At 38.6% G+C, this 13,963-nt stretch overlaps 1 pseudogene; it reads right to left on the reverse strand.

Annotated features, from left to right (window-relative positions):
• Positions 1-13,019: 13,019 nt before the first annotated feature.
• LOC131511404 (large ribosomal subunit protein eL33-like) lies at positions 13,020-13,424 on the reverse strand (annotated as a pseudogene).
• Between the last annotated feature and the right edge of the window lie 539 nt (positions 13,425-13,963).

Raw genomic sequence — 13,963 nt, forward strand, 5'->3', positions numbered from 1 at the left:
GGAGGTCACTACTGTTTACAACTCAATAACTAGAGATAGTCGTATGATACACACACAGCCATAAGACGTGCAATCCATAGAGTCCTAGGGAGTTGATGAACAGCAGGAGCGTTCTGGTGGTACTGGGTATTAATGGTCTGCTGCCTTTGAGTAGCTCACAGTGGAGTAAAGAAGATGGACAAATAAAAACTGCAGAGTGACTATAAGAAAAGGTGACCTCATGGAGCTAAGGGACATAAATAGTAGACTCATTCATTCATTCAAGAAACACTTATTGAACACCTATATTATGCTAGGAACCAGGGATCCCAAGAACCCAATTCCTGCTTTCAAGGATCACATGGCCTTGATGAAATAAAGAAAGAGAAAAGAAGAGCATGAATTGTCACCCTTGTGCCAAGCTCAGGGATGTATTTAATCCTCATTACAATTCTACAAAATTGCCAGTGTCCCCATGTTACATGAAACCCGATCATCTCCAAGGTCCCTATGTTATGGTGATGGAGCTGGAATTGGAACCAGATCTGTCTGTTCCAAAAGCAGTGCTCTTTTACCATGGCATGCCAACTCTTTGGTCAGAGAGAGAAAATGTATATGCAGCAAATTACAGCATGGGAAATATAACAGCATGAACAGTGTGTTCAGTGTGTATTCTGTGCACCCTGGAGAGGCAACTAAATGCCTGGGGAGTATCTGAAAGGCTTCTCCACGGAGGTGACATTTTAGCTGGGGCTTTTGAAAGATGAGTCAATATTTGCCATGCAGAAATCAATTCAGTCTAAGTAGTAATAAATGGGGCTTAAAGAGGCAAACAGCCAAGTTGTTTATCTAACGTCAAATGTCCCCATGATCACACATTTCCATCTGTCTTCCTTGCCACCAGCATCCTTCTAAATTGTCAGATTCATAACCCTACAGCCACCCTCCATTTCCCTCTCTTTTTCACCCTTTCCATCCCATTGGCAATCTATCACCAACTTCTGACAAATTCTTCCTTGTGTTATTTCCGAAGAGTGCACTAAATAACCAAATCTCCAAGAGGGTGGCTGTCTGGAGGACAGGAATGTTTCCTGGTGTAATCACAGATCTCCTATCTGCTTACATTGCTGAAATAGACATGTTTCTCCACTGTCAGCAAATCTGAAGTCAATGTCGTGGGAATAGGGCAAAGCCATTTTTCTCACCCAGCTTCAGCAAGTGCCAGTTTAGCTCTGCCTGGTGCTGGCAAAGGAAGAAGGAAGAGTGAAATGTGATTGTTTCTGAAGGTGTAAGCTAAAGCTGGAGTAATAGTAAAGGGAACCCTACTTCAGATTTTCCCTGCAGATGTTTCCCTCTTTTAGCTCCTTACAAAAATGTAAGAGAAGAGTTTTCTGGTTTTTAAGAAAATTCCATTTTCATTTGCTAAATGAGCCAACTTAATATAGAAGAGAATGAGAAAGAATAAGTGAAGAATATTAATATATATTTTGAAGACTCTGGATTTATGTTCTACTCAGCCTCTCTTTTTAAAATGTTTTTTATTTATTTTTGAGAAAGAGAGAGCAGAGCACGAGCTGGGGGGTGGGGGGCAGAGAAAGAGAGAGAGAGAGAGACACAGAATCTGAAGCAGGCTCCAGGCTCTGAGCTGTTAGCACAGATCCTGACATGGGGCTTGAATTCTCAAACTGTGAGACCATGACCTGAAGTCAGACGCTTAACCGACTGAGCCACCAAGGCACCCCTATACTACTCAGTCTCTTAACTATTTTACCTGGTTATACCAAATCAGGACATCTTCTTTTCTTTTTCCCAGGGGTCAGCATTATAAATTTTATCATCAACAGAAAATCCAACGATTCTTTCTTTTACTTATGATGAAATATGGACTAAACAAACAATTAGAAATGATCTGGAAATTTGTCAATGATGCATTGTTTAGTTTGCTAGTACTTTGTATGACTTGAAAATCTCTTCAAAAAGGGCTTACTATGTTAAGATTTAGCCAGCAGGAGGCCAAAGATGTGGAGGGAGGTGACATTCTGCAGGTAGCATTATACTTATTTAAAATTTCTAAGCAATTTCATTTTAACTGACTATAAAGTAGTTATAATAAAACTGAAAGATGGCCTCTAAATTGTGTTGGAGATGTTTGGAAGATTCTCCAATATGAGATTTGGAAAAGTCTTAAGGGAAGGAATATTATTGATTCTGAATCCACATAGCTAGTGAGGAAAAAAGGTCCTCTTTTATTTTTAAAAGATTTATGGAGAAACTGAGGATTGGGGATCCTTGAGTAGTAGGACAGTAGTACTCTGGAGGTAGAGAATTTGGCAGGAACATAGTATATGTTTCCTGAATCTTAAAATGTGGATTTTTTCATATGTTAATATTTCTAAAATGAGATTCATCTTCAATGATGTATATACTTAATATGATAAAGTTAATTTTATTATTTTTTTCTAAAAGGAGCAATTGTTTATAACTATTTTATTAGCCATTTGTGTGAAATGCCTGTTCAAATCTTTTGGCCAATGTTTAATTGAATCACATATATATTATATATAATATTACATATATATGTATATATACATATATATATTCTTACTGTTGAGTTGTAAGAATTTTTTCATATATTCTGGATACAGTCTTTTATCAGATTATATTTGTGTATGTCCAGAATATATCAAAGAATTCTTACAACTCAATAGAAGTGTATACATATGAAATATATAAATATATATATAAACTGTTTCACAATATGTAGCATGTGTATTCATTTTCTTTATATTGTCTTTCAAAGATCAAATGTTTTGTTGGCATTCATTTATTGATTTTTTTTCTTTTATAAATCATGCTTTTATCTTATATAAGAAATCTTTGCCTATCCTATGATTACAAAGATTTTCTCCTATATTTTTAGGCATATTATAGTTTTAGTTTTTACATTTAAGTCTATGATGCAGTCTGAATTAAATTTTGTATATAATTGGATGTAAGAGTTGAGGTTTATTTTATTCTATATAGATATCCATTGGTCTAGTGCCCTTTTTTGAAACAACTATCTTTTCTGCATTGAATGACCTTGGCTTTTTATCAAAACTCTATTAAATATATAACCGTAGGTGTATTTCTAAACTCTCTATTCTTTTCCTTTGAGATGTGGCAACACCATACTGCCTTTATTACTATAGCTTTATAGTGAATTTTAAAATCAAATAGTACAAGCTAGTTCTTTCTCAAAATTACATTGCCTGTTTTAGGTCCTTTGCCTTTCCAATAAATTTTAAAATCAGCTTGCCAATTTTTCCAAAAAAGGAAAAAGCTTGCTGGAATTTTAATCATTAATAATCTGTGAAAGGTAAATTAAAAGCACAATAAGATACCTCTACATATCCACTAAAATGGCTAAAATTATAAAAACTGACAACACCTGGTGCTGGTGAGGGAACAAATGGAACTCTGCTGTGTTGCTGATTAGAATGAAAAATGGTATAACCACTTTAGAAAACAGGTCAGCAGCTTCTTAAGAAATGAAATATCCACTTACTATGTGACCCAGCCATCTTACTCTTAGTTATTTGCTCAAGAGAAATAAAAACATATGTTAACACAAAGATATGTACATAAATGTTAATAGCAATTTAATTCATAATAGCCTCAAATAGGAAATAACCCAAATGTCCAATAACAGGTGAGTGGATAAACAAATTATACTGTATCCATACAGTGGAATAATATTCAGCAACAGAAAAGCCTGAACTACTGGTACATTTGGTACATTAAACAACGTAGATGAATTTTTAAAAGATGCTTCTTGAAAGAAGCCAGACACCATGCAATGCAGTTTATATGAAAATCTAGAAAAGATCAAATATGTAGTGATAGAAGGAAGATTCATTGGTGGTGGAGAGTTGGGGTAAGGTTGGAACTAGACTGGGAAAATACAAAAAAGGAATCTTTTGGGGAATAATGGAGATGTTCTATACCTTGTGATGAGGGTTACACAAACGTATGCATTTTCCAGAGCCTATTGAACAGCACAGTTAAAATATGTTCATTTAATTACATGTATAGTATACATCAATAAAATTGATTTTAGGGGCACCTAGGTGGCTCAGTCAAGCATCTGACTCTCAATTTCGGCTCAGGTCATGATCTCACAGTTGTAAGATGGAGCCCTGAGTAGGGCTCCATGCTGGGCATAGAGTCTGCTTAAGATTCTCTAAATAAATAAATAAATAAATACATAAAATTGATTTTATAGTTAATAAAGTTGATTCCTATTTCCTTCTTGAAACACTTTTCTTTCTCAAGAATTTTACACTTTTATGGTCTTTCCCCTGCCTTTCTGGTTGCTGCCTCTTAGTTTCCTTTATTGGTTCCTGTGAGTGTCCTGAGGCTTGATCCTCAGCCTTTCTCTCTCTTCTCTCTCTCAGAAATAGTCTCTATAATATTTAACTTTAATACCACCAGCTTAGCTCTTTCTTTTGTGTTGGAGACTCGTAAATGCATCTTCCTACTTGACATCTCCAATTAAATGTATCATAGGCATCTCAAAATTAACCAATGCAAGCTAAACTCATTTACTTTCAAACCTGCTCCTCCCTCACTCTTTGCTTTCCAAGAAAATGAATTAAATGGTATCATTGTATGCCCAGTTGTTCATGACAAAAGTTTGAGAAATATATTTTATATCTTCCTTTTCCTCACTCTCCAGCTAGTCTGTCAGTAAGTTTTGTTGAATCAACACTTAAACATATCTTACATATTAGTCACTGTTCTCCAGAGAAGTAGAACCAATAGGGTATGTACATAGAGAGGAAGAGATTGATTATAAAGAATTGACTCGCATGATTGTGGAGGCTGACCAGTCCAAAATCTGCAGGGTGGGCTGGCAGCCTGGAGACTCCAAATGGCCAGTATTCTAGTTTGAGTCTGAGAGCCATCAGGCTGGAGAACAAGGAAGAGCCAATTTTCCAGTTTGAGTCCAGTCTGTCTACTGGAGAATTCGCTCTTACTTGGGGATGGTTTATGCTTTTAGACCTTCAAGTGTTTGGATGAAACCCAACCTTGTTATTCAAATTGATCTGCTTTATTCAAAGTCTTCCAATTTATGTGTTAATCTGATCCAAAAATACCCTCACAGAAACCGTAACGTTTGATCAATTATCCAGACACCATGGCCCAGCCAAGTTGACAAATTAAATTAACCACTATACCATATTAAATCTCTCCCCTCCTTCACCACCATTTCTCCTGTCCCAGCCACTCAGTGGTCTCCCACTTCTGTCTATTTTTGCCCTCTATCCTGACTTTGCAGAAAATCAGAGTTCCCTTTTTATAAGATATATCAAATACATTGACTCTCTTGCTTAAAGTTCTTAAATGGCTTCACATTGTACAGATGGTACAATCTCCTTATCAAGGCTACAGTGACTTAATGACGTGGCCCTTCTACTTGACAGTCTCAAACTGTCCCACTTTCCCTTACTTACCACCTCCCAGCCACTCATTTGTTTGCTGGAACACAGCCAGCTCTTACCCACTGGGCTTGAACTTGTTGTTTCTGCTGCCTCATCTTCTCCTCCCTTCTTCCCACAGCTCCCTTTTCCTCAACTCCTTTTTCCAGTGTTTCTGCTTATTCCTCTTCATCTCCCATCTAAACAGTAACTTTAGCCTCCTGACCAATCTTCACCTTTACAACTTCTTCGTACTCTGCATTATCGGCAGTTTATTTTTAAATCACAAATCCAGTCTCTAAAATTTCTGTAATATAAGGTTCTTAACCTTTTTTGTTCCCTAGATCCTTTGACAGCTGACTAAACATATACATCCATTATCCTTCTCAGAATACTGTCTGAAAATAATAATATAATGTTTTGCTAGCTACCTTCATAACTGAAGGTGTTATAACTGAATCCTTGTCTCCTTCCAAAATTCTTATGCTGAAGCCCTAACCCTCAACATTATGGTGTTAAGAGGGGTGGGGGTTGAGAAGCAAGTAGATTTGGATGTGGTCATGAAGGTGGACCCCATGATAGGATCAGTGCCCTCATAAGAAGAGGAAGAGACAGCAGAGTGCCTTCTCTCACTGCCAGGTGAGGATACAGCAAAAAGGTGGCCATCTAAAGCAAGGAAGAGAGCCTTCACTAAGAATCAAATAATCTGCTCTCATCTGGGACTTCTCAACCTCCAGACCTAGGAGAAATAAATGTTGTTTTTGAAGCCACACAGTCCATGGTATTTTGTTATAGCAATCCAAGCCAACTAAGACAGAAGGAGACACTATGTTTTACATGATCAGCAAAAATAAAGATTTATTGTATTTTTCATCTAAGTTTACAAACCCATTCAATTCTATCCCAGACGAATTCTAGTGGTTGAGTGCTTATATACTATAATTTATACAAGAGTCCAAACTCCTTAGTTTTCTAAACTCTTTACAACTATCTCCAACACTTTTCCAAGCCTTTTATGTGTACAAAAACCGTGCATCCCTTTGCACTCTATAGATGTGCAGACTTTTTGCCATTTCCAGCTCTCTTGTATGTTTAGGTCTGTAAATGTCTCTCTGTGTGGGATTTCTTTCTCCTACTTCTTCACCCAACAAACTTTCACGTTACTAAAGACTAAGTGTCTCTAATTTCTCCCCCTCCTCCAGGAAGCCTTCCCTATTCTCTGAACAGTTCGAGTATACCTCCACCTGGTTCTCACAGAAACATTCCTATACAGCAGCCATCACAACAATGCACGACTCTTGTTTTATGTTGGCAACCTTTAATTATCTGGATGGCTTCTTATTTCTTGTGTTATCTCCTGTGCTTAGGGCACAAGTGTTTAATACATTTCTGTGTAATCAACTGATAATGACTTGAACCCAGGGTAGCTTCGAGGCTCCTGTGGAATAGTCAGAAAACAAAGACTGAGCATGGATAAATAGAAGAAATCATCCCATGTGAATTGCCCTGGTAACAGCTTTAAAGTAGCAGATGAGGACTTGCTTAATAATACACAACATGATGTAGTAACTCCAACTTGAGCCTCACAAAGACTATTTGAAGAGAAGGTAAGCAAAGGGGAAAAAGAAAGAAACTTGACTTTGTTCAAAAATAGAATAGGGGTGCCCGGGTGTCTCAGTCAGTTAAGAGTCCAACTCTTGGTTTCAGCTCAGGTCATGATCTCACGGTTCATGGTTCAGGCCCTACATCGGGCTCTGTGCTGATGGTGTGGACCCTGCTCTGGATTCTTTCTCCCTCTCTCTCATTCTGTCTCTCCCTCTCTCTCTTCCCCTCCCTCATTCATGCATGCTCTCTCTCTCTCTCTCTCTCAAAATAAATGAATAAACTTAAAAATATATATAATAAATCCCCTTCCAGGGTGCTGGCTAATTATCCCTGTTTTAGGTGAAACTTTGGCAAAATGAGCTCTTTTTTATTTCCTAATATCTTCAGAAGAGTTCCAGGATAGACAGTAGTGACAATTGATTCTATGTTATAGCTATTAAGGTGAGTTTCCTGTTTTTGTTTTATTTTTGTTTTCAATTTTTTATTTCTTGTCCCACTTTCTGCATCTTATCAAATTATCATATACATGTATATATATACACACATTCATATTATATGTTTGTGTGTATATACATACATACATACTAACACATATGCAGTGTTTTCTACCCTAGGTAACAAAACTATATAATTTTTATTTCATTCAACACCCACTCTATTGTAGCATAACAGTAATATACCCAGAGTAAATATTTTTAAATATTTGTTCAACATAGTTTGCCAATTGCAAAGGATTCATGTTCATTAAGATGTATAATTACTTTCATACCATATGCTGTTCTGATATAAATTAAGGTTTGATATTTGAAAGAGACACCTATGATTCCAAGATTAGATCACACTCAATAACCTTTTCTTGTAAGCATATAACATGCTTTATGACTTTCACTCAGAGTTTGGGGATGGGAAAAGTGTTATTGGCATCACAACCCACAACCCCACTTCCAACCTTCCAACCTCATGTTTTCCTCCTCCGTAGACATAATGGTGTTATCTCTCAGTATTTTTAGTTTAGGCATTAAATCTTGAAAATATGCGATCAACATGTGGGCAAAGAGATATGCTATATACAGTGGATAACAAATCGCCATGCTTATGCCACACATGTTGTGAAAATGTATGCCACACATGTTGTGAAAATGTCCAGGGGCCAAAAACCAGGACCAGTAGGGTGGAAGCATCACCCAGGGGCTTACTTATGTGTAGGAGGTTACTGGGGCTGGGGCAAGCATGGAGGGGATGATATATCAGGAGTTTTTTAAGTTGCACATGGCAGAAATACAATTCAAACTTGCTTAGGCAACGAAAGGTATTGACACAGAGAATTGAAAAGTCCAAGAACAGTACTTGTTTCAAGCATTGCTGGAACTAGGTGACCAGACAATGTTACCAGGACTCTGTCTCTTGCCGTTTCTTGGGCAGGCTCTTTCCAGATGGTGAGCAGCCATTATAGAAGAAAATTCCAGGGAAGGACCTGGTTTAGTCACTTACTGGTGCCTAAGCTAATTGCCAAAGCCAGGACATGTATTGGGCTGACGGGCCAGGCCTGGTTCCTACATCTAGTCTCTGTTGAGAAGAAAAAAGATTCAGAGTCAGCTGTATTCAAATTAAATGGCATAGAGTCAACACAAGAAAGAGGTAGTCTATTACCAGTGGACTGTGAAAAGATGCAGTGAACACATGTCCACTGCTAAGTAACGTTGTGAGAAAGTAGCTCATGGATGAATGCTATAGTTAGGAGAAACCAGTTTTAAAAGTGAGAAGGTCAAAAAGTATGTGCTAAATTTAAGGAGCAAATAAAAGACTTAAGTAAAATTTGTGGTTGCAGTTTTGAGAGGGATTCATTCACTTGCTGTTGTGATAGAAAATACTGAGTCAGCTGGGCATGCAAGGCTTTGGTGAGAAGATGCTGTTTGAGAAAAGACCTGAAAGAGCCACGGAGGTATTTAGGAGAAGAGCATTCCAAGCAGAGGGAACGGCACATGCAAAGGAGACAATGAAGTAACCGAGGGCCAAGATGCCGTCAGGTGTGAGCAAGCAGGGATGATGAGGAGGCCATTGCTGGAATCTCTTAGCCATCATTTAGTGACTGAATCACAACCTGTGAGAGTCACAAGGCCATTGCTGCCCCAAGTTCATCACCAGGTATGATATGTGAGAGTGCTGAATTCTCCCTCTTCTTGGATAGGAGCCTGAGTTGTAACTTGGAGCTCCCGTGGGTAGTTTACAAAGCCAAAGGAAGGGAAAAGGAGGTAGAGACTGACAGTCAAGAATCAAAGTCCATCATTCATTTATTCCTTCATCCATTCGTGCATTCTTGAAGTGTTATTTGATATCCACTTGCTATTTTCAAACACTCAGGTAACCAGAGCACGAAACAGTAGGACAAAACTTGCTCACCTAAGTGGTTTTACAGTCTAGCAGGAGTCATCTAACAAGACTGGGTGGGCTACACTGGCAGGAGGAGTGGGAAGGAGGCAGGATTCATAGGCCTAGGCCGGTAGGAGGTCAGAAAGTCAGCAAGGGGAGCAATGTCAGTGACCTCCCATGCGAAGACAGAGGCTGCCTACCCTGTGAGGGTGGGAGATGACTCTTGCCACTGCTGAGGTCGGCACACAGGCGTTGCCTCCCTCTGGCTGCCGCTTGGCATTTCCCCTTGTTGATGAAACATCCCAAGGTCTCCAGGCTCTTCCCTGCCTCTACTTACTAAAGGTGGCGGAGGAGGGCTATAGAGGGTAGAAAACAAAGACAGTTGGACACAAAATGTCTCCTTTTGTTTCCACCCTGCATCTTCTTTTCCCAACATGTTGGAAAAGAAATTTTTAGAAAACATAATTCTACCTCTTTTGCTTATAAAATTCGATGCAAGAAAGATACCTTCTTTTTTACCCCAAGTATAAAATGAAATATTCATCTTATCTATAGTTTAAACATAAATTTGCACTCATGATGAATTAAATGAATGCTTGGTTCTCATAGCACTTAGTAACCATTAGCTCCAGGTTATAAGAGGCCCTGGTTGATCAGCTTTTTCACGAACATGAGTTTTGAAGTGACCAAAGTAGTTTCAGGGCTGTAGGCTTCCCGGGCAAACATAGCCGTGAGGAGTAGTGAAAGCCCAGGGGGCATCACAAATTGGTGGTTTGATTTGGCAGGCCAGTGTTATTCTCCTTTACTCTTCAGTTTATTTCCAGAGTGTCTAGGTAGGGCATGAATCTTTCAGTTTGCCACAGCACGGACCAGTTTTGAACCACTCCCTATTGTCTATATCCACATGTCTCACCATCTGTACCTTCTCTTGAAAGCAGGGAAACATCTTATCGTAATTCTATTAACTTCCTAGGAATATTAGACATTTAATTCTGAAGTCCTCATGGGCCCGCATGCTCTCAAGCCTTATAGTCCCTGGGTATCACTAAGAGCCCAGATAGTGACAGTTTTGCCAGTCATCAGAAAATGTCTGCCTAGAAAACAACAATTCTAGCATTCTCTTTGGGAGTCTCAAGGACAGGATTAGGGTGGGTGCTCGCCTCAAGGGTGAAATTTAAGGTCACATCAAAAAAAATCAGTAATTGAGACAAACGACATATTTTTTTAAAAGTTTATTTATTTATTTTTGAGAGAAAGAGACAAAACGCAAGTGGGGGAGGGGCAGAGAGGAAGTGAGAGAGAGGAAATCCCAAGCAGGCTCCAAGCTGTCTGTGCAGAGCCCAACGTGCACACCTCACAAACTGTGAGGTCATGACCTGTGAGCCAAAATCAAGAGTCAGATGCTTAACTGAGCCACCCAGGCACCCTGAGATAAATAGTAATGCAGTACTTGCAAAATCAAAGTTAATGCAAAAATATCTGTGATAATCAAAATATCAAAATTTCAAATAAAGACAGGTTTCTGTCTGCATGTCTGTGACTCTGCATTACTGCACAATAACATCAGTCCTTTTCAATCAGCCTCCATTCCCTGACCCAACAAGGCAAAGAAACCCATGGCCACCAACAGGCAGGTTTATGATGGGTGACAATGGTGTGCCAACAGGTTGGGCAACGAACGTGGGGCTTTCTATAGACTCATGTCTAGACCTTTCATTAACCTTCCCACTTGGTTCAGGATGTAGGATAATGTTTAAGTAAGTATATATGCATAAAATTGCACACTTTCCCCTTTACCTCAGGCTTCACTAAGGCACAGGGAAGAAGTTTTATTTTTTCTTTAAGTTTATTTATTTATTTTGAGAGAGAGTATGCGGAAGGGGCAGAGAGAGGGAAAGAGAAAGAATCCCAAGTAGGCTCCACACTGTCAGCGCAGAGCCTGATGTGGGGCTCGAACTCACCGACCATGAGATCATGACATGAGCCAAAAAGAGTTGAATGCTTAACCGATTGAACCACCCTGGCACCCCCCAGGGAAGCAAATTTAAAGTCTTCTGTCTATAATTTAGCAGTCTGTATGAAAATGTCTGTCTTGTGTGGAATAGTTTACAAAATATATTCAGCATGAGCCCATTTTAAATATCTACCTATATATTGATACAGATGTAGATAAATAGATAAGCAGATGGCCTTTAGGAAGAGAAGAAGGCAGATAAACAAGCAGACAAACTATAAAAAACTGTATCTCTAAATGTTAAAATGTTCAATTGTGGGTAGCAAATTGTGGATTATTTTTATCTTCCTTTTCTTATTTATATTGTTTACCTCTCTACAATGAACCCACATTATTTGGGTAATTAAACAATAAAGTTATTTTAAGATTCTTTTGACAACCCTATGTGCTTTCATAGCCTGATCACATGCGATAAGATGTTAACCAGAGACGTTTTTCTTGGTTTGGTGCCATCTCGGAAACACTAAATATACTGTAATTACCAATAACACATACCTGTAAAAAAAAAACAAATCAAATAGCCAGTCTGCTGGAAAATGTACATTCAACATGTGTTTGCCACTTTAATAGAATTCTCCAAGAGCATTTACTAACTCGTCATCTCATAGCTATAACCTTGCCCTCCTTCCTGATGACTACAAATTTGTTTCCAGGAAAACAGAACAAAACTGCAATTACACAGGAGTAAATATGTGACTGAAAGAGGTAGTGGGTGTGGATGCCAGCCTTACCTACATGATAGGCAGGCATGAGTTTTAATCCCCTAGGAAAAAAGTTAGGTGAGTTGTTGTTAAATAAAGCAAGCCCACATTTCTAATGCTTATTAGCTAACATTTAGCTGGAAGGGTCACCAATCGTTAAATTATTTTTATAGGCAGCTTAGCAGAAGCTGTGTTTCCATGACAACAGACAATGTATGGAAAGGTTAAAAAAAAGTTAATGGGATTTGTGGTGATCTCAGTAATGCTCTATGGAAATCACTCATTAATTTGATTTTCCTATTTCTCAGGCTTCCCTGCCAACTGCAGAACTGGATTTTCTGGGGCTGACTGATGTTGGAAATAATGCATTTCTGAGAGCTTCACTGTGCCTTTTTCCTGAGGAGTTGAGAAGGAGAGTTTGATAATCCCTCCCTGATCTCTCTATGAGCTGAATATGGGCAGGTACCTCTGTGAAAGACCCATAGCACCTCTCAAACTGACCAAGGGAAGTGAAGGTTTGGTCAGAGCAGCAGGCACAAGTTTATCTTAATTTTCTTCTGGAATCCACATTAGCATGTTTGCTTATAATTAAATGTTTTATGAGGAAAGAGAAACAGCCTACTTTCCAAGTTTCTGAACTGAGTCACTGGATGGATGATGGTGGAAAAGATTGAAGGATGAGCAGAGTGTGAGCAGAATGATAGGAATTGTATTATGTCATAACTGAACATTTTAGACCCAAAAGACTACTTCATGCAGACATGGCCATAGTTTTTCTATCAATAGAATATCAGGAATAGTGCCCAGAATATGATTTTATTACCATTTGAAAGATTCACCTGTTGGTGTTGAGGCCTTTTTTACTTGTCCTCAATGTAGTTTTAATTTTTTTTTTTTAACAGAAATACAAGAGAACAAATCTACACCTTTACTTATTTACTTTTCAGTAAGTTTAAATCCTTGAGGGATACAGCATCTCACAGGTTCTGTGGCCAATGGCTTTAGCAGGAAGCTTGCTTTGGAATTTGGCATGAACCATGCCACTGTTTCCATGAGCATGAGTTACTTTTCCCCAGATTACTCTGGTTTTGTTCAGTTTGCCACCAGGAGTCACTGTGTTGTTCCTTGCTTTGTACACATAGGCACATCTCCTGCCTAGACAGAATTCAGTTTCATCTACAGCATAAACACCTTCAATTTTAAGAAGAACTGTGTGCACTCCCTCTGGTTCCAGAGACCCTGCTTATGGCCAACAAAAGTGGCCTTGGACCACAGCCTTCCAAACATATTTGTCATTTTAGGGGTCCTGTTCCCAAAAGGCATCCACAGGCTCCAAGATGGTGGAAAGAGAAAGACCACCTTAGTTTTAATTTTTATTAAAGTACTCCAGATGTAGATGTTTTAAAGATTTCTGCTCTTTTTTTTTTTTTTTTAATATACTATTTATTTTTGAGAGAGGGAGAGAGTCAGGGAAGGGCATAGAGAGAGGGAGAGGGAGAAAATGTCAAACACACTCCATACTCTCATGGAGCTCATCACAGGACTCAAACTCATGAACCTTGAGATCATGACCTGAGCTGAAATCAAGAGTCATCTGCTTAACTGACTGAGCCACCCAGGCTCCCCCAGATGTAGATATTTTAGAATCAACAAATTATGTTGCTTTCTGCACAGAATTTAGAATCTATTTATTTCCATATCTTGAATGGTCTATACTTCCTAGTATCACATTGACTTTGTGTGTGTTATGTATAAGTTAGAATCACACTGTTTTGTATCAATGTGAAGCTGCAATTAGCCTTAGATGTCTTTTAGGATTATTATGAGCTTCTCTG

The sequence above is a fragment of the Neofelis nebulosa genome, chromosome 5 (assembly GCF_028018385.1).
Source record: "Neofelis nebulosa isolate mNeoNeb1 chromosome 5, mNeoNeb1.pri, whole genome shotgun sequence".
NCBI lineage: Eukaryota > Metazoa > Chordata > Mammalia > Carnivora > Felidae > Neofelis > Neofelis nebulosa.